Source organism: Chiloscyllium plagiosum, unplaced genomic scaffold (assembly GCF_037043375.1).
Source record: "Chiloscyllium plagiosum isolate Xiang-an unplaced genomic scaffold, Cpla_swu_hap1 HiC_scaffold_23, whole genome shotgun sequence".
NCBI classification, from domain to species: domain Eukaryota; kingdom Metazoa; phylum Chordata; class Chondrichthyes; order Orectolobiformes; family Hemiscylliidae; genus Chiloscyllium; species Chiloscyllium plagiosum.
Window position 1 is genome coordinate 27,640,135 of NW_028270161.1, and position 18,462 is coordinate 27,658,596.

The 18,462-nt window shown below is 42.3% G+C and overlaps 1 protein-coding gene and 1 pseudogene across 7 annotated transcripts in view; one reads left to right on the forward strand and one right to left on the reverse strand.

Annotated features, from left to right (window-relative positions):
• Window positions 1–18,462, forward strand: part of napepld (N-acyl phosphatidylethanolamine phospholipase D) — a 56,966-nt gene that overhangs the window by 27,411 nt on the left and 11,093 nt on the right. The window lies entirely within an intron of this gene.
• LOC148145855 (uncharacterized) lies at window positions 70–17,427 on the reverse strand (annotated as a pseudogene).

Sequence of the window (18,462 nt, forward strand, 5' to 3'; positions counted from 1 at the left end):
AGTGCCATTTCAGACACCTGACAGTTAATTTTAATGTTTGTAATTCATATACTTGAATTTTCATATGATTTATCTTGGATAGATCAGAAGTAAAAAGAATTAAGTGGCAGTTGCAATCTCTGTCAGCACTGTTCTGCATGTGTGAATCTTTGACAGTATATGTTGACTGACCAACTCTATCTAGTTAGGATCTCCACAGAAATTGTTAACATTTAGAGAAATTTGCCAGCTGGGATCAATCGAAGTTTACCCACCGCTCTCCAAGATTCACTTTGATTTATCCAGCTGTATTCTAGCTGTTCTCCAAAATATGAGATTTCATGGGGATCCTTTCATACGCTGTTGTCTAAATTACCTTCCAGCTTTGCTTCAAAACCTCACAAATGTGGACATTTCAGTTAAAGTTTGGGCATCACTACATTCCTGGGTCGAGGGAGTGGTGCTGGAAAAACACAGCAAGTCAGGTAGTATCCGAGGAGCAGGAGATTTGACACTTCAGGCCAAAGCTTTTTCTGCTCCTGCTCCTTGGATGCTGCCTGACCTGCTGTGCTTTTCCAGCACCACATTCTTGACTCTGATCTCCAGCATCTGCAGTCCTGTCTCCCATCACAACGTTCCTGCTGAGTGATGTATAAAGTGACTAGCAGGAGACTGGAAGAACACAGCAAGCCACATAGCATCGGGAGGTGGTGAAGTTGACATTTTGTGTATAACCTGAAATGTCGATTTCTCCACCTCCCTGATGTTGCCTGGCTGGCTGTGTCTTCCAGCCTCCTGCTTGTCGACTTTGGATTCCAGCATCTGCAGTTGTTTTTGTCTCTAACTGAATAACGTACAAAATCAGGAATAAGTCTGGTTTCTCATGGTGTCTGTGCTTTGGAGTCCTGGCTTTGGACAGGAGCAGACTGCTTTGTTTCAGATTCTGCTCCTCCAGATTCTGTGCAGTCTTCTCAAAGTTCCCACGAAGCTGACTGCCTACTTCTGTTTGCAAACACACACAGTTAGATTAAATCAAACATATATTTCTATCCCTACAGACCAGCTCCATGGCAATTAGCCAGTCAAAAATGTAAACTAATGATTTTTTTACTTCAACACAAACCTGGTGATACTATGACCCATTTGAATAATTTATGGTATTTATATCCTACTTTCTAGGTTTGCTGTTTCTAGGAATCGATTTGTTTACAATGTCTTTTTAATTTGTTCAACCTGTGACCTATTTGAATAATTTAAATTGATTATTGAAATAATTATAAGCCTCAAGAAAATGCAAAGAACGAAGGACTGAATAGATGTTTCAGGTAACTTGGGAAAAGAGGAGACCCCTAGTAGTGTTTCTACCAATTCAAAGAATTTGAGACCTTCCTTCTGTGGTCACTGACCCAATCACCACATCGCTCTAGAAATATTCTGGTAGAAACACCTATAACAAGGGAGGAAGGAAGCAGGAACATATGGTGGGAGCTGGTGCAACCACTTTCTGCTCATACCTTACATGCAGGGAATTGCTTTGCCTGTGATTTTGTCCCTTTTGCACTGCTGTTCCTCCTCCTAGTAGAAAGGAGAGCAGCAGCTATTGGAGAAACAACATTTAAATAATAGCCAGGAGGTTATATTCCTGCATGGAGCCTAAACATTTAGGATAGATTGGAAAAAAGAAAACTAAAAAAAAATCAGACTGCATCATGATCAGGAATGGAACTTCTGGTTGCTTTTTCTCCCCTGTGCCGAGTTTGAAAATTTTGAAGCAAATTATTAGACATCCACCTTTGCTCAGATTGCGATTAGCTAATTTAGCATGAACTAGGAATTTAATTTGGGATTTTAATGTGGAGCACCGTACCTCCTCATGTTTATCTGCATTCTCCATTTAAAAAAAACACACAGCTTTTGGAAATCAAAACATTGTAGCAAGGTACAAGCTAATGGTATGTGATTCTGTAATAATATCAGCATTAGTATGTATATTACTTATAAGCAAATATCTAAGAACTAATAAAGCATCACCTTTGACTATATATGATTCTTGTAAATCTGAAAGTAAAATATATTGTCCATAGGATATTGTAGATGTTATAACTTGGCAGGATTGCTCACTCTAATCAAACGTTTTATAGGTCATAGTGCATCTGCAAAATCTGATCTGTTAACTTAGAATTGTTGAGGGACAGTGGAATTTAGTTCTGCCATTTTCCTGATTGGTATCTCCTTTTTCCTGAGTATTTGTTTACGTAACCTCTTCGTTTGAGAGTAGTAAATTGGCCATGTGAATCCATAATTAAATCCCCCAAAGAGAAAGGGTAATTCTTTATCAAAACAGTTCTTCATCTGGAGAAGATAGAATCTGAGTATTCATCCTTTGCAATTGTCTGACTCATTCTGTCCTGGGTGTATCCCTTGTAATTACCTATTATTGAAACCAAGTCTGGACAGATTTTTTCTTGAATTGAACAGAATTACTTGTGTAAGCACATTCCAAGTTGCTATATTCACCATCATTGCGATGGATTGCATTCATATTTTAATTAGATCTTATTCTTTCCCTACCTTGAGGGAATCTTTTGATTATCTTTCTCTCCCTCAGCATTGTTTATAATATTAAGCAGCTCCCAAAGCCTTCCTCCAGAATAAACATTTTAAAGATTTCCGTTTAAGAGAAATTAGTTAACTTTGCTGTAATTTTTTTTTCTGTTTCCCTGAAGGCATTAATTAGGATGTAGTTCCTAGAGGTCGTTACCTGGCAGAGCTTGTGAAAGCCAAACAGAAGCAAGCAGCCAATTTAAATAGCCCAATTTCAGGTCAATTTAGGAGTAGCAGCAGGGCTGAGTGACAAGAAACCGAGTAATGATGAATGGTTGTTTATCTGATTGGGGTCAGTTTATAGAAGAATTCTCTATAGATCATTGTTAGGATCCCTGCTCCACCTGATAATTATTAGTGACCAAGACTTTGGTGAATAAGCATATAGGTCACAGTTTCAAAGTGCGTGGGTGACACAAAACCTGCAACTGAGGAGGATAGTATTAAAGCTCAAAATGACACTGACAGATTAGTGGAATGAATGGACAAGTGACCAATGAAAATTAATGCAAAGAAGTGTAAAGTTATCAATTTTAGTAGGAAGAATGGAGAGAGACAATATAAAATAAAAGGTAAATTTTTGTGTGTGTGGAGAAGCAAAAAGATCTGGGAAATCGCAAGTCATTGAAGGTAACAAGGCAGGTATATAAAGCATATGGGATCCTGGACTTTATAAATAGGAGCATAGAGTTAAAAGGAAAAACATTGTGAAGAAAATACATAAAACATTGGTTTAACCTCAATTATAGTATTTCATCCAGTTCCCAGCATGATACTTTAGGAAGGATATGGGGGCATTAAAGAAGGTGAAGAAAAGATTCACAAGAAGCATTCCATTTATGTGAAACTTCAGTTTTGGGATAGATTGAAGAAACTTGAGTTATTCTCCTTAAAGAAGAGAAGGTTGGGAGGAGATTTGATTGAGTTAATCAAAATCATGAGGGATCTGGACAGAGAAGAAAGAGAGAAATTGATGTAAGGATTTAGATCCAGAGGTCATCTTTTCAAGATGATTGTCAAAAGAACTGATGGTAACAAGAACCTAAACTACCTTATGCAGCAAGTCATTAGGATCTGGAATGCACAGCCTGAAAGTGTGTTGGAGGCAGGTTCAATCATGGTTTTCAACAAATATTTGGATAATTATCTGCAGGGAAACATTTTGAAGGATAATAGGGAAAAGAAAGGAATGGCATTCGGTGAATTACTCCTTCAAAGAGCCAGCAGACATGACTGACTGAATTCCTTCTGTGCTACTGGCATTTTGTTGATGGCATTTCCTCCTTCCTGGAACTACATATAGTGGCCACCAGCTTGGCCATAAAACATGCTGACATGCCCACAGACCTTTATTTTATTCACTTTGTGCTCTCCTCTGAACAGGCTTGAGCACCTGTCTGCTGTTAGGATTTTTTTGGGGACTTTTTTTTAACTGATTTGTATGGCTGTGTTACAATACACCTCTGTAGCCATCGCATCCTGAGGTGGGACTTAAATCTTGGACCTCTGGCCCAGAGTTAGGGACACCACCACAGCACCACAATGTGGAATTCAGGTGGTGGCCATTTAGGAGGAAAGCTCCAGGAAAATTGCTTAGACAATCTGGTGTCTGGCATGTTCTGACTTTGGACTCCCATTTAGTCTAGACATTGGTGTTCTGCTGCCTATGGTAGAATCCTGTCATAGAATCCCTATCATACTGAAGCAGGCCATTCAGCCCATCAAGTCCACCACAATCCCCCCAAAGGGCATTCCAGCCAGACGCACCATCATACTCTATCCCTGTAACTCTGCGTTTCTTATAGCTAAACCCTGTACAATATGGACAATCCACCTAACCTGCACATCTTTGGACTGTAAGAAGAAACTGGAGCACCCGGAGAAAGCCACCCAGACACTGGGAGAATGTGCAAACTCCACACAGATGGTTACCTGAGGGTGGAATTGAACCTGCATCTCTGGTGCTTTAAGGCAGTTAGCTAACCACTGAGCCACAGTGCTACCCTGCTGACCTCCACATAATAAAACAAACTTCTTGTTAGAAGTACTGATAGCAAGCTTCCTCTCTAAAGAATAGAATGCAATTTCTATTGGTAATTCCGAATCATCTGCAAATGACTGCAAATCTACTTTAGATGTCAAGATTAAAAACTCTGTGCCACTCTGCTGACGAAGCACCCACTCAGCTCTGCAGCGACATCTGTGAAAACAACAAAATCCAAGATCAATGGGGCTCAAGCAGAATGCGTGAAGTTTGATTGTCACTTGATGTGATCAAATCACACTGATAAACTTGGCTTTTTGGATGTAATGCATAGACCAGTTTATCTTGGACAGAGCTGTTTCTGGTTATCTGGACATTTTGACCTTAAGACTGGTCAGTGGTAGGGAAAGGAAGATGTGACTGTAAGTGAGGCACGAAGGGGTCCCGGAAGGCAGGAATGCAGGAGCCTCAGCCTTTGCAATTGTGAAAACAGGTTTGAGGTTCCTTCTCCTTGCTTGGCTGAGAATGAAAGCTACAGAGTGGGTGTGCTAACTGACCATGACACTGTGGTTCAGTGAGCACAGCAAGAAAGTATGAAGGGGTGGTAAAGGATGGTATAGTGAAGAGCTTGGACCCTGTCCTGTACAGCAAAGAGCATGAGGCCATGTTGTTTACCCAATGCCTTTGTTTGGACATCTGCTGAGAGCTGCACAGGAGCATGGAGTGGGAGGTGGAGGATCCAGTTGTTGTGAACCATGAGAGTATGGACATGAAAAGATATTCTTCTTTTACGATATGAGCAGCTCATTACCAAATTGAAGAACAGATCCCAAGGATAATAATCTCTGGATTTTTATCTGGGCCATGTGCAAATTTGCAGAAGTCACATTAGAGTAGTAAAATAAATACAAGGCTCGAACTGGAGTGAGAAAAGTTGATCTGGTTCGTGGGGCACTAGCATCAGTACTGAGGAAAGAACAACTATTTGGATGGTCTACAACTGAACTGTGCCAGGACCAGTGTTCTTGTGTAACTAGGGAATTGGGTTTAAACTAAACAATCAGGGTGAGGGATTACATTTAGTACAGTGAAACAAGGGGTAGAGAAAAGGCAGGAAAGCAAATTTGTCATATCGGAAATGAAGGTCAGAGATTGGCAGGAAGGGACAGAAAGAATAAATTTAAAACACAGCAATGGTCAAGGCTAGATGTTACTAGATGGAAGACTGTAACTGAGTACATGTTGCATTAATAATATGTACATCAATTAATTGCACATAATGAAGAAAATAAATAGAATGTGATAGACATAATGGAGACATGACTGCATGGTGAAGAAGATTGGGTCCTGAATATTGATGGCATATGACATTCAAGAATAATAGGAAGTTAACTGGAGGTTGAGGGGCAGCCCTGTTATTCAAGGATAGCTTTTAGTTCAATCATTAGAGGTGGTCCAAGTTCAGGAATTCAGGATGTAAAATCAGTTTGGTTGGGGTGAGGAATAACAGGGATAATAAATCTTTAGTGGGAGTGCTCTACAAGCCCCTTAACAGTAATCATAATGTAAAATGTGGTATACAAAAATTAATGTTGATCCTTATGATAAAGGGAAAGCAATAGTCATGGATGATTTCAATCTATATAACCTGGAAAAAAAAGGTTGATAATGGTAATCTACATTAAGAATTCATAGATTGTTTCTTAGAGTAATATGTTCCGGAACCAAAAAGCGAGGTGGTTATATTAGATTCGGTATTGTGTAATGTGACAGGATTAGTTAATGATCACAGAGTAAAGGCACTTCTAGGTGGCAGCACCCATGATCTGACTGAATTTTACCTTCAGTTTGAAAGGGAGAACAATGGGTCTGAAACTAGTATTTTAAACTTTAAGTCAACGAGATGGGCACGATAGGCGAGTTAGCTGAAGTGAATGGGATACTAGGCTAGGGGATAGATCGATAGAGTTACAGTGGTCAACTTTAAAGGGGATGTTTCAGAGTACTGAGAATATGTATATTCCTCCCATAAAGAAAAATTCCCTGGAAAAGATCCACCATGGACTTCACCTTAGCATCTTAAAAGTTTTAAGTGGCTAATGAGGGAGTAGATGCACCAGTGTTAATTTTCTGAAGTTTTCTAGATCCTGGAAAGGTTTTACCGGACTGGAAAGTAGTAAAGATAACTCCTATATTCAAGTTGGAGGTTATGCCTGAAACATTGACTCTGCTGCTCCTCGGATGCTACCTGATCTGCTGTGCTTTTTCCAGTGCCACATTTTCCAACTGTAACTCTCCAGCATCTGCAGTCCTCACTTCCTCCTACATGTAAGAGGGAAGAATGTCAGTTAGTGTTTTGCACTGTATTTGGGAATGTGAACAAAAAGAACTATAAAAGCTGGAAATAATGAGTTTTACTAGCAATTTCTGATTTGGGTAATGTGCCTGTTGTACAGCTTGAAGTATTTGGAAAACAGCAAGTGATGCATGGGAGGCTGACCATATCAGTAAGTGCATGAGGAAAAGATGGAGAATTTTTAATGTTAAAGGGTTAGCAAGGAGGCTTGAGGTGTGGGTAGAACAAATCATTTGAACATGCATGCACTCACTGATCACCTTCGTTTATGACACTAAATGAGGGATGTTTAGAGAGTATCTGCATCAGATTGACTTGGTGTTTATCTTTGGTCTTCCAGTAAGAGGCTGACTATTAACTGTTCAAATTGGCAGATGATCTTTCCTTCTGATATATTCTGTAATTTGCAATTGGGATGCTTGTTTCCTCACCACAATCCATCACTAAAATCTTGAAGCTAATATTTTCCAATTTTCTGACAGCATTTTATGTGAGAGTAAATTAAAATGCAGCTTCATAGATATAGTATATTTTCAAATTCAGCTTCTGGGTGGCATTTTGAGCCCATGCCAGGATTCAGAATGGAGATGAAAATAGTGCTGATGATTGGTATGCTGGTTTCCCAGCTCCATCCTGCCTCTGGCCCGTTTTCCTGGAAGCATGATGGTAAGACTGCAGGGCTAGCTGCCCACATGTGGCAGATAACCTATTAAATTAATTAAGGGCCACTTTTGACCCATTGAAGGGGGTCAGCTGTGATTTTTCTGTCAGGATTTTCATGGAGGTTGCAGGGAACAGTTTAGCTGCCTGCAGGCAAACCGGTTTGGGATGGTGGATGGGGTAGCATTCCAGATCATCAGGACTCCAGCTAGACAGTGCTAAATGATGACATCTTCTCATTAATCATAAAAGCCTCAGCGTCAGCACTAGCAAGCACAATCCTCGGAGACAAACAGAATTTGGGGCCTGATACCTTTACCACTGTCAGATTCAACAAACAGAAGATAAATGTTTAAAGACAGTTTAGCTTTTAGTACTTCATGCAGATGGTAGTATATTTAAGGAACAGTCTGCTAAAAGAGGTTTTAGGAATTGATTCTATATGCAAATTCAAGAAAAATTTGAATAAGATAAATGAAGATGTATGAGTACTACCTTGAGGTGTGATATTTCTCAGACACTGGGATCAGCTAGATAGTGTACATTGTCTTTCTTTTAGTCCTGTTCATTCCTGTGATGAATTGTAAAGTTTTAGAAATATCTTTCCCAAGACTAGTATATTCAAACACTTTCTTCAAACTGTACCATTTAAAAACATGGAAGGCTCTCAAAAGTCATATTGGTGGTTATCCATCATTGGTACTTTTGCCATAATGTAATTATACTATTCTAAATTCCAAAATTTTACCAACAATCTGAGCAACATCAAGGTGAAAATGACCGGGGTTCTTCTCCAGTTCAGAATATGGGGCATTTGTGGCATTGAAATGTTTGCAAATGCAGAGGTTAGAACCAGTCTCTTTCATGAGACTATCCCTTTATCCACTTCCTGTTCTAGAATAAGTATCCTGGCAGCCTCTGACTAGGTTACAGTTGATCAGTGATCATTCTGGGAAAGTATTGTAAAGTTGCTGTGACCCAAGCACATGTGAAGGAGATTAGTGACTGCAGAAAATTTAATTTGAAAATAAACACAAGGTTATAAATTCTAATGGAAATTATTCCTGTTTAATTCTGAATTCTTTATGCAAGCCCTTACGTGATTTTCCACTCAGACTTACCACAACCCAAATGGCTTCTTAAAACTAAATAAAGAACTATGGATGCTGGTGACCTGAAACAAAAACAGAAAGTGCTGGAGAATCTTGAGAGATAAACAAGAGTTAATGTTTTAAGTAAAGTCACAGAGTCTGGCAGCATCTCTCCACAGTTGCTGCCAGACCTGCTGAGATTCTCCAGCACTCTGTTTTTGTTCCAAGCGACTTCATGCTCACTTCATTTAGAAACAAAATTCCTATCACAGAGCCTGTACTTAAAAACATTCCTCAGATTGTCTTTCTTAGTTGGTAATGTCAGAAAAAAACACCCCATAAAAAGGAATGGAAATAATTTCTTGGGAATTCTGAACTGTTGATTACATTGTTACAGTGCAGTTTTGCTGCACATGTTTAATGGTGCTGCAAAAGAATAAAATATTGACACCAATTCTAAATTTGGAGCTGATATTTTTCCACCCACTGAACTCAAGCTGGGAGGCAGCAGGGGTCTAAACATATTGAGGGAAGGTATGTGAAGGTATATAACTAAAGTGAATTTTAACTTTGTAAAGTTCATCTTTATTATAGTTTGCAACGTCAAGTATTCTGGGAGATTTGATTTGTTATGGAATGGCAGTGAAACTATTTTTGCAGGAAGAATCAGGGAATGTATGCTGCAATACATAGCTAAAGTTTCGGTAATTCCATCATACTCAGTCACAGAGCCCAACATCTTTCCAATGCTATGCTACATTGCCAGTGGCGCAACCCTTATCAGCATAACTACCAAGTAAGCAGCCAGTTAAACTACTTAATGGCTAAAGTGAGGATCACTTCCTTCCCTTGTTGGTGTCTTTCCAGCATTGGGAGAGACAGCTGCTGCATGTGGAGACTACTAGATAAATCATGGGGGGGGGGTCTTTCTGTGGTGCCACCTCTTGTAAGCAGTCCATGGCTCATGGAGGCCCCCTGCCCCAACAATAGCTTCCCCAGCAGCAACACTGCTATCGGGGTACTACAATTCCTTGCTGCCTGATTGCTGGGGTCTTCCTACCTAGCTGTGGCATCCTCACAAAAACCTATTTGCTCTGTCTTTTAGAGGCCCTTATCTTGTACCTGCAGCCTCAACAATTACTATTACTAACAGCAGAACATAGGGTGAGACCTCTTCGAGAGCTGGCCTGTTCATTAGTTGTCAGTAGTAATATGCCAGGGTCTTTCTGCCAGTTGAAGTGAAATTGGCTCCTGCTTTTGATCATGGCGGCAGATCTTGCCAAACTCAACTCTTGGGCGTTTCCATTGAATGTAAAGACCTCAGTTCACTGTAAAGCAGAATCAAAAACTAGTTTTCCTAGGAATCCCTCCCAACATGCTTCCCGTCTCACATTGGTACGTACCGTGAGATTGTATTTGTGTTTATGTTATCAGTACAGTATTGATGGGAAGCAACACTAAAGTTACAGAACAAAAGCATCTTTGATAATCACACTAGTGGTTGGGACCAGGCTGTCAAATACAAGTAGTATGGAGATTCACTTTACCCCTCTCTTATAATTTGTAGTTTCAATTCCAAGCAAGTCAGTCTGTGTAGTAAAAGAATAATTGATATATTTATTCATAGGATATTCTTACTCCATTACTTTGCTTACTTTAAATGAGTTTATGACTTTCCAAAACAGTAATTAAGGTCTTTGCAAAAATGTCTGTTTGTAAACATTTTGCTTTCTTTTTAATCCTGTGGAATTAAATCATTTTCAGGCTCAACTGAAGCTTCTTTTGGAGAAGGGTAATTGGAGTAATGTCATTATTTTAATTAGCAGGTGGCCAGATGGACTTTGACTCTGCCACACCCAAAGGAGTCAAAAATTGGCCAGGAGATATCTATATTTAAAAGTCACTCCCCTAACATTAAAACACTGCAGAGAACAGCACATGTATTTTAAAAATAACTAAAGTGAATTTTGACTTTGTAAAGTTCATCTTTATTATAGTTTGCAAGGTCAAGTATTTTGGGAGATTTGGTTTGTTATGGAATGGCAGTGAAACTATTTTTGCAGGAAGAATCAAGGAATGTATGTTGCAATACATAGCTAAGGTTTCGGTAATTCCATCATACTCAGTCACTGAGAGTTCTAATGGCCATGTTTCAGTAAATTATAACTGATTTTATATTGGCTTTGTCTAAGCATTAGCTCAGTTGGCTGGACGGCTGGTTTGTAATACAGAGTGAGGCCAAAAGCGTAGGTTCAATTTCCACACAGGCTGATGTTACTGTCAAGGATACTCCTCAACCTCTTGCCTCAGGTTAAATCACCAGTGTGTCTCGCTCTCGCTCGCTCTCTCTCTCGCTCTCTCTCTCATGGGAGAACGGCCCTATGGTCTAGTCAGACCATGGCAATTTAACCTTCACTTTTTAAGTAATAATTGTTATATTTCAAAAAGTTTCCTAAATACTACAGGGTATTTTCTGATAATTTTCTGAGGAGCATCCAATGACTGCACAAATCTCTGCAGTTTGAATATTCTTCTTTTGACTAGGTCCTAAGTTCTTTTCCGACTACTTAATTATTTGAGCTTCCTCTGACCACACATCAAAATGCATCTCCAATTTGCTTGTTTTGCTGATAACTTGTCAGTCTCACCTAATGCAGACAATGTATTGCTTTGTGAGCCCCTGCTCTCCGTCTCCCAGTTTCTGTCAAACAATTTAATTTCCTTAATTTCTCTTTTGCCATTAGATACAGACTGTAATGACTCTTTGATATGAGTAAAACCAGTGACAACACTACCCACACTGTATCATTGGGAAATGGCGAAATATAATCTCTATCCTGGTTATGAGGTTTCTTTTTAAAATGAATTTGTGTTTTGTTCCTTAGTTTTAATTTTCCCTAAGAAGTTGCTTGATTGTGTAACCAGTCCAACAGTGCTGGGAAACATGGTAGATCAGGGCTTCCCAAAATAGGGTTTGGGACTCCCAAGTCAAGTTGGGAACCGTAGTTTTGGGGTTGTAAGCTTTGCGGCAGTAATCCGTCCCACCCAAGTCTTGGAGATGTTATCTCCCATTACACTCTCAAAGCCCACCAAAGAGTTGTAACAGTTTTCAAGCCTCAAAGTGGGCAAAACGTTTGAGAATCATTCTGGTAGAGTTTGATGATGATCACCAATTTACTTTCTGTAGAGAGAAGCCTGGCTTTTAGTCCCTGCCACTGTCTGGTGACAGAGCTAAGATTTAAATTGGCCTTGCATCCCATTACTTAATGTCAAAATTACAAATTCAATTTCAGCCCTGGAAGCCAGCACAAAACACTATTTCTTCACAAAGGCATCCAGAATGAAAGTCTTGCATTTACATTTCCACCTTTCACATCCTCCGGATGCCTTGATACACTGTACAGTCTATCATAGAATAATTCATAGAATCCCTACAGTGTGGAAACAGGCCATTTGGCCCAACAGGTCTACACCGACCCTCCGAAGAGTAACCCACCCAGATACATTTCCCTACCACTACCCCCACCCCCCACCTCCATTACTCTATATTTTCCCTGACTAATGCACGTAACCTACACATCCCTGTACACTATGGGCAATTTAGCATCAAACCTGCACCACTTTGGACTGTGGGAGAAAACCATCGCACCTGGAGGAAACCCACGCAGACACAGGAAGTGTGTGCAAACTCCACACAGTCAGCCAAGGCTGGAATTGAACCCGGGTCCCTAGAGCTGTGAGGCAGCAGTGCTAACCACTGAGCCACCATGTCGCAGTATTCCTGAAATGTAGTTTTTGGTGTTGGATTCTGATTTCTACCATCACCCTTCACCACCAATACACGCAAAGCCCAAGGTGATGTGGGATGTATTTAATACACACCTCCAAACAGTATTCAAAGGAGACATTGGTGAAAAGGTCGAGATTAAAGTTAGATGGTATTCTTATCATGGTAGTGAAAATGTTAGCATGCAAAGATTGACAAATTGAGAGACTTTGAAATATATACCAAAAAAAAATGGCTTTCCACTGGAAATTAATAAATGGTTTACTGAGTGCATTTTCATTGTATCTGAAGAAGTGGTGGTTTTTTTGAATGATTTTTTTTAATCTCTCAAGCTGACATTTAGCAAAGGTAGTCTCTCCTCCACTTCCCGCTATGCTCTCCACCGCATCTCCTCCACTTCCTGCTCCTCCGCCCTTGAACCTCGCCCCTGCAATCGCCACCAGGACAGAACCCCACTGGTCCTCGCCTACCATCCCACCAACTTCCAGATACATCATATCACCCTTCGTCATTTCTGCCACCTCCAAACAGACTCCACCACCAAGGATATATTTCCCTCCCCACCCCTATCAGCGTTCCGGAAAGACCACTCCCTCCACGACTCCCTCGTCAGATCCACACCCCCCACCAACCCAACCTCCACTCCCGGCACCTTCCCCTGCAACCGCAAGAAATGCAAAACTTGCGCCCACACCTCCCCCCTCACTTCCCTCCAAGGCCCCAAGGGATCCTTCCATATCCGTCAGAAATTCAACTGCACCTCCACACACATCATTTACTGCATCCGCTGCACCCGATGTGGCCTCCTATACATTGGGGAGACAGGCCACCTACTTGCGGAACGTTTCAGAGAACACCTCTAGGACACCCGCACCAGCCAATCCAACCGCCCCGTGGCTGAACACTTTAACTCCCCCTCCCACTCTGCCAAGGACATGCAGGTCCTTGGCCTCCTCCATCATCAGACCATGGCAACACAACACCTGGAGGAAGTGCGCCTCATCTTCCACCTAGGAACCCTCCAACCACAAGGGATGAATGCAGATTTCTCCAGCTTTCTCATTTCCCCTCCCCCCACCTTTTCTAAGTCCCAACCCTCAGACTCAGCATTGCCTTCTTGACCTGCAATCTTCTTCCCGACCTCTCCGTCCCCACCCCCTCTCCGGCCTATCACCCTCACCTTAACCTCCTTCCACCTATCGTATTCCCAACGCCCCTCCCCCAAGTCCCTCCTCCCTACCATTTATCTTAGCCTGCTTTGCACACCCTCCTCATTCCTGAAGAAGGGCTTATGCCCGAAACGTCGATTCTCATGTTCCTTTGCTGCCTGACCTGCTGCGCTTTTCCAGCAACACATTTTTAAGCTCTGATCTCCAGTATCTGCAATCCTCACTTTCTCCTCATTCAGATTCCAGACAAGAATTTCATTGTTTCAAAGTATGTGCTGAATAGCCTAAGCTCTTAGTTTATACCTAGGCAGCAACCATTGTCTTCTGTCAGTCACATTTGCCTGTAAGAGTCTTGTCATCAACATGTTTTTGTAGTTTTAATTTGTCGTTTTCTGGATCAAGAAGCCAGAATTGAACACAAAAAGTAGTATTAATATAATTGAAGGGAGCAAAGAATTAATTGAACATTATATGTCAATAAAGCATCAATTATTTTGCAGGAATAATCATAAAGCCTGAATCTAGGAACTAAACAAATGAAGTTACATTGTTCACAAAGAACTTTCAACTTCAAACCTCTTACAAAGCAATCATTATTCCTGAGGTGGGGCAGAGCTAACTTCCTCCAGGAGTCAGGTGCTGTAGACTATACACACATCGTGGGAGAGCGCCATATAATGTGGCTAACTTCATTAACAGAAAGGTATCCATTCTCTTAAATGAGCCATTGTGATTATCAGTATCACATCTTAGAAATCTGTATCAGGTGCCATAGAAGCTGCCATGCTCCAAACTCACTTCAAGGATAAGGCTACTCGGATTCCAGTACATACAAGCAGGGTGCAGTGATCATTCATTGACAATAAAATTGTTGTTGCTCAAAAGGCAAGGTCCCTTTCTGTTCCCAGAAACAAAAGCACTCTTTTTGGTTTGCTCTTTCTTCACTTTATCTGTCATTCAATAGTGGTTAATGTTTTCGGTGGTTCAAAGGCTCTCCAACATGTTATGCTCCAACCTTGAATAATAAGGAGATATTATGGTACAATGGGTGTTAGGGAATCTGGAGCACACCCTGAGACAGGGTTGAACGTGGTGTGGCACTAAGGATGCGTAACCTGTAAACCTTGATTCTTGTTGTGTTTGACCAGATAGGTGATGATGTAAAATAGTAATACGTTTAGAAATTTGAGATTCTATTTTCAATGAAGTGTCACCCATGCCCCCTGAGAAATGTCTTTTTTGTTCTGGTCACTACATGTACTGTGAAGGGCAGTTCCTGGTTGGTGGCACTTGGGCATGGCTGGGCTTTAAATATGGCACCCGCGTGAGAAATCTCGTAAGCTTACAGACGATACGAAGATCGGAGAGTTGTGGATAGTGTAGAAGGTTGTCAACAGATACAGCAGGATGTCGATCAATTGCAGATATGGGCGGAGAAATGACAGATGGAGTTTAATCTAGGTAAATGTGGGTGCTGTACTTTGGGAGATCAAATGTTAAGGAAAAGTACACAGTTAATGGCAGGACTCTGAATAGCATTGATGTGTAGAGTGATCTTGGGGTTCCAGTCCATAGCTCCCTGAAAGTAGTCACACATATACTTAGGGTGGTAAAGAAGGTGTATGGCATGCTTGTCTTTATTGATCAGAGAATTGAGTACAAGAGTTGGGATTGAGTGGGTTGTGCTGGAAAAGCACAGCAGGTCAGCCAGCCTCATTCCTGGTGAAGGGCTTTTAACTGAAACATCAATTTTCCTGCTCCTCGGATGCTGTCTGGCCCGCTGTGCTTTACCAGCACCACACTCTTGACTGTAATCTGCAGTCCTCACTTTCCCTGACGAGTTAGGATATCATGTTGCAGCTTTATAAGACTTTGGTTAGGCCACACTTAGAGTATTGCATTCATTTCTGGTCGTCACATTATAGGAAAGATGTGGAGGCTTTGGAGGGGGTGCAGAAAAGGTTTACCAGGATGCTGCCTGGGTTAGAGGGTATGAGCTATAAGGAGAGACTACAAAAACTCAGATTATTTTCTCTGGAGCAGTGGACGCTGAGGGAAGACTTGGTAGAAGTCCATAAAGTTATGATATGTATAGAGAGGATTGGCGGTTAGAATCTTTTTCCCAGAGTTGAAATGTCTGTTTCGAGAGGGCATGCATTTAAGGTTAGAAGGGGAAAGTTCTAATGAGATGTGAGGGGAAATTTCTTTACACAGTTGTAGGAGTCTGCAGCACACTGCCAGGGCTGCTGGTGAAGGCAGATACAATAGGGACATTTAAGGGACTTCAGATAAACACATGAATATGCAAGGAATGGAGGAACCTTTTTTAATTTCAAAAATATACTTTATTCATAAAAATATTTTGATGATCTATACAATTGGTCATGCCATACATACATAAACATTCCATTTCTTTGCATACAAGAGATCGACTAATCATTCATATATACAGGTCTGTACATTTACTATCCATATATTTAGCTGAGGTGTCAGTGGAGCCCACTTACTGCATGGGCCCCCTGTTCTTTGGCAGGCAGACGTTACACGGTGGTCTTTCCCCACTGCGCCTTGGTGGCAGCTGGCCCAAGCTTCAGCGCGTCCCTCAACATGTAGTCCTGGACCTTGGAATGTGCCAGTCCGCAACACTCAGTCGGGGTCAGCTCCTTCAGCTGGAAGATCAACAGGTTGCGGACAGACCAAAGAGCGCCTTTGACCGAGTTGATGATCTTCTAGGCGTAGTTGATGTTCGTCTCGGTGTGCGTCCCGGGGAACAGACTGTAGAGCACGGAGCCCTGCATCACGGAGCTGCTCAGGACGAACCTCGACAAACACCACTGCATTCCTCTCCAGACTTTCTTTGCGTAGGCACATTGCTGAAGGAGGTGTGTGATAGTCTCATCCCCTCCACAGCCGCTTCGCGGGCAGCGTGCGGTGTGGCAGAGAGTCCGGACATGCGTAAAGGATCTCTCAGGCAGAGCCCTTCTCACCACCAGCCAAGTCATGTCTTGGTGCTTGTTGGAAAGTTCTGCCGATGAGGTATTCTGCCAAATGACTGACAGTCTGTCCAGGGAATCGCTCAACAGGATCGTCCCCCTCCTTTTCCCAAAGGGTCTCCAGGACACTACGTGCTGACCACTTCCTGATGGACTTGTGGTCAAAGGTGTTTTTCTTCATAAATTTCTCTACGAAGGACAGGTGGTATGGAACGGTCCAACTACTTGGAACGTTCCGCAGCAGTGAGGCCAGGCCCATCCTTCGCAACACCAGGGACAGGTAGAACGTCCGTACGTAGTGACACTTTGTGTTTGCGTACCGGGGATCCACGCACAACTTGATGCAGCCACACACAAAGGTGGCCACCAGGGTGAGGGTGGCATTGGGTGTGTTTTTTTTCCCCCGTTGCCCAGATCTTTATACATCTAGTCCCTTCGGACCCTGGCCATCTTTGATCTCCATATAAAATGGAAGATGGCCCGGGTGACTGCGACAGCGCTGGTTCTGGGAATAGGCCAGACCTGTGCCACAAAAAACAACACTGACAGTGCATCACACCTGATGACCAGGTTTTTACCCGCGATAGAGAGCGACTGTAGCTTCCATCTGCCCAGTCTCTGCCTCACCTTCTTGATACACTCCCCCCAAGACTTGGCGCATGCCCCAGCCCCTCCGAACCAAATACCCAGCACCTTCAGATGGTCAGTCCTGACGGATTGGTCGGCCCAATTCCCAAAGAGCATGGCCTCGCTCTGGCCTCGGTTGACTTTTGCTCCCAAGGCCCGTTTGAACTGGTCACACATGCACGTGAGTCTGTGCACGGACAGTGGATCCAAGCAGAAAACCGCAACATCATCTATGTACAAGGAGGCCTTAACCTGCAGGCCCCTGTTGCTAGGAATAGTCACCCCTCTCAGGCTCACATCATTCCTGATGGACTTGGCAAATGGCTCAATGCAGCACACAAACAAGGCAGGAGAGAGATGGCAGTCCTGCCTGACTCCAGATCTGACTGGGAAGCTAATTGATTCCCACCCATTGATTGAGACTGCACTGACAATGTTGGTGTAGAGCAGTCTGATCCAATTACAGATTCCCTCCCGAAAGCCCATTTTGGGGAGAACATCTCTCCATACGTATGTGATATCCTGTCAAAGGCATTCTCCTGGTCCTGGCTGATGAGGCAGGTGTCCAACCCCCTGTCCTGCACGTAGGCAATCGTATCCCTGAGGAGTGCGAGACTCTCTGCGATCCTTCTGCCCGGTACAGCACAGGTTTGGTCAGGGTGAATCACCGATCCCAGAGCAGACCTGACCCGGTTGACGATGACCTTTGCCAAGATTTTGTAATCACATGGACCAATGGCAGGCAGAAGGGATTAGTTTCATTTGGTGTCATGTTCTGTGTTCCCAGCAATGGCGAGTACCTCTGTTTGTGACCACAGTAATGCTAGTGGTACTCTATAGAGGCATGGTACATACATAATGAGGTGAGCTGCATAAAATTGTGTGAGAAAGTTCACTGGGGCTCACAGGGAGAAAACCTGATTAAATCCAGTCCAATGTTTTTCAAATATGTTAAATTTACAGAAGAAAACTCTGGCTTAGTGCTTTTTATCCAATGAGCAGGTGACCCTTACAGACTGAACAGTGAAACAATTGGCATCTGGCCCATTGGAGAGGGAGGGAAACTCAGACATAATCTTATTCCTATTCACGTTTCATTGGGTGCTGGTGGAATATGTGGCTGTGTGTATAATTGTCAAGATTGAATCAGGCTCAATTGTGGTGTCTCCTGATCCAAAGATCAACCCTTGGGTTTTGGCACGTGGCTCAGTG